Here is a 6,000-nt window from a genome sequence, read left to right as displayed (position 1 = left end):
GCCCAGTCACAACAGCCACTATAGTCTATTGTGACAATGTGAGTGCTGTCTATCTATCTGGCAACCCAGTTCAACATCAGCGTACCAAACACATCGAGATGGATATACATTTTGTGCGTGAAAAAGTCGCCCGGGGCCAAGTACGGGTCTTACATGTCCCTTCACGTTACCAAATCGCTGACATCTTCACCAAAGGACTTCCGCTGCAACTCTTTGATGATTTTCGTGATAGTCTCAACATTCGTCAGCCTCCCGTTTCGACTACGGGGGTGTATTAGAATATCATTGTTATTATTAGGATATCATTGTTATTATTAGAATATTATTGTTATTAAATAGTCTTGATTGTATAGCAAACAGACAGAGAGAAAAACTGATTGTATATATATCATTGAAAATCAATAGAAAGGCCTATCATTCCAATATTATCTAATGACCTTATATTTTAGCAATAGTTAATAATAAGAAATTCAAATGACATCCGTTGTTTTTGTAAAAATAATAATTAAAAGCTAATATTGGTGTTTAAATTATAATAAAATCTCATCAAATTATTTTATCAAGTGGTTTGGATTATAATAAAATATCTTCAAATTATTTGATCAAATATAGTGAAAATAATATATTTTTAATTAATATATAATTATTTCATTAATAAGTTAGACTGATGTTCTCAATCTCATGTTATTAAACACAATGGAACAACACAAAATATTTTAGGAGACACAATTAATGTATAGATTGAATTATTCAAGTTTAATGAAAATAATTTAAATATAAATTGTTAGAGAGTAACTTAATATTTATTACCTAGAAAATACTCCAATTTACATATGTAGTAGATTATTAAATAATTTGTTTTAACTTTCGAGTAGTTTTTATAGGTTATTTTTTACAGATGTGTAAGAATTAGAGCAAAACCTATGTGTTGCCAATATTTTTATTAAAATACTACCTAAAAGCCATCTGTAAATATTTTTATTTTATTCTGTAACATTGATTATGAAAGATATTTTATGAAATAAAAATATTATCCAGATTATATGATCTGCACTTGAAGAAGAATTATGGGTTCTACAGAAAGTAATTTTAAATTTTAAATTTCTTTTAAAAAGAAATCTAGAAAGAGAGTTATAATATTTTAAAATCAAGAGTTGTGAAAATATTTGACATTATTAATCGTCACTAATAAAAGAGATCTTAATTGAATCTATAAAAGTTGGAGTTTAATAGGATATGTTGTATACAATTTGTATGTTTATATGTATCAAAATAATTTTTTTGAACCAAATGTTTTAAAAACAAGATCGAACCGGTCGGTTCAATCGGTTGGTCCGGGAACCAGCGATGAATCTGGTTGGGTCAACCTTTTAAAACCGCTAGTGGGTCAAAACCGGAATAAAATTGCAAAAACTAGATTGAACCGTCCAAAACCATTCGAACCAAATAACCGAAGTTGGTTTTGTTATACCGTCTGGTTCAGAAAAATACATCAAATTGACCATTTTGTTAAAAAACACTTTAAAAATTAATATGTCAATATTAAAACTTAACACGCATTCCCCAATCACAAAAAAGAATTACATTTTTTACATCCATACAAACTTCTAAGTTTGGTCACATCGTTATAGTTTTTCTTTCAACTACACTTCATCATCATCACGCTGTCTTTTTCAAACATAGTCACGATGTCCTGCATAATGTTAATTTCCGTTTAATTCAATATTGTTTGTTGTTGTCAACTTTAACTTGTTTGCCGTAGTTCAACTCGATTTTTTTTAATTTAATTTAGTTTATTGTATTCTTTATTTTTGGTATTTTATCTTATTTGATTTAGCTATTCTTAGTTATTTGAACTTTATTTTAGTTATTATCTTCTATTATTTTAATTTTGGTTTGAATTAGCTTAAGTTATTTTATTATAACTTTTTAATTTGTTCAAATTATTCTTAAATGAAGATGAAATGAACTGTGCAACTATGTTGTGTTATTATATATGCTATTGACATTGTCGTATTAAGTTTGTAATTTATTTTTGAAATATTTCTTTTATTAAGTTGTGAACCTATGATTATGTGTGACATATCTATGAATATTAGTTTATTTAATAAACAGTTCAACTGTATGTTTAACCGGTTGAATTCATTGAACCTTAAACCAGGAATTTCACCGGTTCGATTTTTAAAACATTGATGAACCTATAAAAGTTGGCATTTAATAGGATATGTCACATAAAATTTGTATATTCATATGTATGAAACTAATTTATTTGATCAACAAATTATTTGATAAAATATAATGTACAAAATTTATTTCAAATTAATATATATTAATTTATTCTATAAGTTAGTCTTATGTTCTTATCCTCTTAATATTAAACACAATAACGTTGAAATAAAAGATAAGATTTCTCATTTGAAATATATTGCCATGTAGTTAAAATTTCCAAAATGGCACAACAAGAAGTAATTAAGGAAATACAATTCATTGATAGAAGAAATCGTTAGGTTTTGTAAAAAATAATTTTAAAAATATTTTTCATAAATAAAAGAATATTTATTAGTAGACAATACATTACTTTTAACAATAATGGGCTTTATGAGTTTAAGAAAAGTTTTTTTATTAAGATAAAAAGTGATTGGATTTTAAACCAATGGTTTAGGCCAAGATATTAGTTTATGGAAAAATAGTAGAAAAATAAGTTTTCATATATTTTTTTTTAATATTTATTAATAAGAATATCAAATGATGGTTTTTTAACTTTGGAGTATATTTTTTCTCTTATTTTATCAATATTCATATAACAGAGAAAAACTTAAGTGTTGCCCAATATTTTTTTATCAAAATAATACTTAAAAGTTAATATTTTTGTTTAAGTTACAGAAAATATAGAAAAATTATTAATCAAATAAGGTAAAAATTATTTATTCTGAATTACTATATATATATATATATATATATATATATATATATATATATATATATATATATATATTTTATATGTTAAATAGAAGATCACTTTCGTTCTGATAATATCTTACACATTACTATTTAAAAAGCATGACTATTTTCTATTTGAAATATGTTTCCATCTATTTAAAATTAACAATAATGATATATAAAAAAAATATCAAATACAATTCCTTTATAGATTGAATCATTAAATTTTTATAAAATAAGTTAAAATTAGTTGTTAAAAAATAATTAATTAGTTAAATCTTCCAACAGTGTTTTGTTAGATTTTTGGACAACTTAAAAAGTTTTGTTTCTAATTTTTACGGTTGGATATGAAAGACGTTGTAACCACATAATATAGAAAATATAAATAATTTTTTATAACTATTCACAAAAAAATTATATTTTTATTTGTACCATTGGTTGGGGAAGACATTGTAGTCAAAAGATGTAATAAACATATTATATAGACTAAATTCTCTGAATTTGTAGATTAATTATGGGATCTAAATAAAGCAATTTGGAAAATAAAATTTGACTCTTAAAACATATTGAGAAATAAAATTATCATGTTTTTTTATTTTGAGTTTCGTAACTGTTTAATATTTGTGACAATTTAATAAATGACTAAAAAATGTTTTACTACTAAAAGAGATGTTATTAAAACATATTAAAGTTGACATTTCAATGGCTTTTTTACACAGGAATTTAATAGGTTATGTCGTATAAAACTTGTATATTGACATGGTGTTTAATTCTGAACAATAATATGTCCCCATCATTATTGGGTATTAATAAAAATTTAAATCTATCCCAAAAATAGTTTAATATTTGAGAAGTTATATAAATAAAATAATATTTGGAAATTTTATGTATTATTCATTGGGTCGATTTAAAAAAAGCAAAAAAATAAATTAAAAGATAGAATTTTTAAAATCGGGATAATATCGTATTTCATAATTAAATTATGTCCTTTGGCTCACTTCTTGAAACTATTGTTCTAACTTAATTCCCAAAGTCCTTATAAATAGGCATTTGCAACATGCTTACTTCAACATTAAAAAACAAAATGGCATCCTACAAGACTCTCATTTTAACCATTTTGATCATTTGCATTGCTTCAGGCATGGTTGCCGGTAATAATCTAATTATAAAACTCAATTTTTATTGCTTCATATTCATTGTTATGTTTTTTATTAAAGCATTTGGATGGTAGGATACTATCGAGTATACTAAAAGGAATATGTTTTTGTTTAAGAAAACACAATCTTATGAACACAATTTTATATATTATTTCTAATGTAATTGAAATGATAGTTTCAGGAGCAAACGGAAAATTATGCTTCGCATCAAATTTTTGTCCAACTTCACCAGAACAGTGTGACCATTTTTGTAAAGCATCATTGGGCAAACCAAAAGGTGGCTCGTGTTTAGGGGGTGAATGTTGTTGCAATTTGGAAAGTTTGAATATAAAATAAACATTTACGTTGTTTCTTTGAATACATTTATCTACAAACACTCCATCTGAAATTTACATAATTTTTTTTGAAGTATCAATAATGTAATTTCATTTCAAATATTTAATTTTATAATTTCTACTTATTAATTGGAATAAAAATTTAATAATTTTCAACACTAAACTTATATTAAATTAATGTATTTACAAATTATTTAATTAATAGTTGTTATGGATTTTATAATTATAGTTATAAAAATAATGAAAAATATAACATGAGTAACTTATAAAAATAATCTACCATACATAAACTTCACATGACAATATATTTATATTCCTTTAAAGAAAAAAGTGCGGAATTTTGTTTTTATTGAGACTGAGGAAATATAATTAAATTTTTTTTAATGTATGACATTTATTATTATTTTTTTAAATTTATCAAAAACATTGTTATCTAATGACCTTATATTTTAGCAATAGTTAATAATAAGAAATTCAAATGACATCCGTTGTTTTTGTAAAAATAATAATTAAAAGCTAATATTGGTGTTTAAATTATAATAAAATCTCATCAAATTATTTTATCAAGTGGTTTGGATTATAATAAAATATCTTCAAATTATTTGATCAAATATAGTGAAAATAATATATTTTTAATTAATATATAATTATTTCATTAATAAGTTAGACTGATGTTCTCAATCTCATGTTATTAAACACAATGGAACAACACAAAATATTTTAGGAGACACAATTAATGTATAGATTGAATTATTCAAGTTTAATGAAAATAATTTAAATATAAATTGTTAGAGAGTAACTTAATATTTATTACCTAGAAAATACTCCAATTTACATATGTAGTAGATTATTAAATAATTTGTTTTAACTTTCGAGTAGTTTTTATAGGTTATTTTTTACAGATGTGTAAGAATTAGAGCAAAACCTATGTGTTGCCAATATTTTTATTAAAATACTACCTAAAAGCCATCTGTAAATATTTTTATTTTATTCTGTAACATTGATTATGAAAGATATTTTATGAAATAAAAATATTATCCAGATTATATGATCTGCACTTGAAGAAGAATTATGGGTTCTACAGAAAGTAATTTTAAATTTTAAATTTCTTTTAAAAAGAAATCTAGAAAGAGAGTTATAATATTTTAAAATCAAGAGTTGTGAAAATATTTGACATTATTAATCGTCACTAATAAAAGAGATCTTAATTGAATCTATAAAAGTTGGAGTTTAATAGGATATGTTGTATACAATTTGTATGTTTATATGTATCAAAATAATTTTTTTGAACCAAATGTTTTAAAAACAAGATCGAACCGGTCGGTTCAATCGGTTGGTCCGGGAACCAGCGATGAATCTGGTTGGGTCAACCTTTTAAAACCGCTAGTGGGTCAAAACCGGAATAAAATTGCAAAAACTAGATTGAACCGTCCAAAACCATTCGAACCAAATAACCGAAGTTGGTTTTGTTATACCGTCTGGTTCAGAAAAATACATCAAATTGACCATTTTGTTAAAAAACACTTTAAAAATTAATATGTCAATATTAAAACTTAACACGCATTCCC

At 23.9% G+C, this 6,000-nt stretch overlaps 1 long non-coding RNA gene across 1 annotated transcript; it reads left to right on the top strand.

Annotated features, from left to right (window-relative positions):
- The first annotated feature begins 3,835 nt into the window (after positions 1–3,835).
- LOC127083133 (uncharacterized) lies at positions 3,836–4,457 on the top strand. Its single transcript, XR_007788333.1, has 2 exons — positions 3,836–4,091; positions 4,273–4,457. It is a non-coding gene; the product is annotated as an uncharacterized LOC127083133 (long non-coding RNA).
- The last annotated feature ends 1,543 nt before the right edge of the window (positions 4,458–6,000 follow it).

This window comes from Lathyrus oleraceus, chromosome 1 (assembly GCF_024323335.1).
Source record: "Lathyrus oleraceus cultivar Zhongwan6 chromosome 1, CAAS_Psat_ZW6_1.0, whole genome shotgun sequence".
Lineage (NCBI taxonomy): Eukaryota > Viridiplantae > Streptophyta > Magnoliopsida > Fabales > Fabaceae > Lathyrus > Lathyrus oleraceus.
Note: the sequence above shows the minus strand (reverse complement) of the source record. Positions and strands in the feature narration are given on the sequence as shown.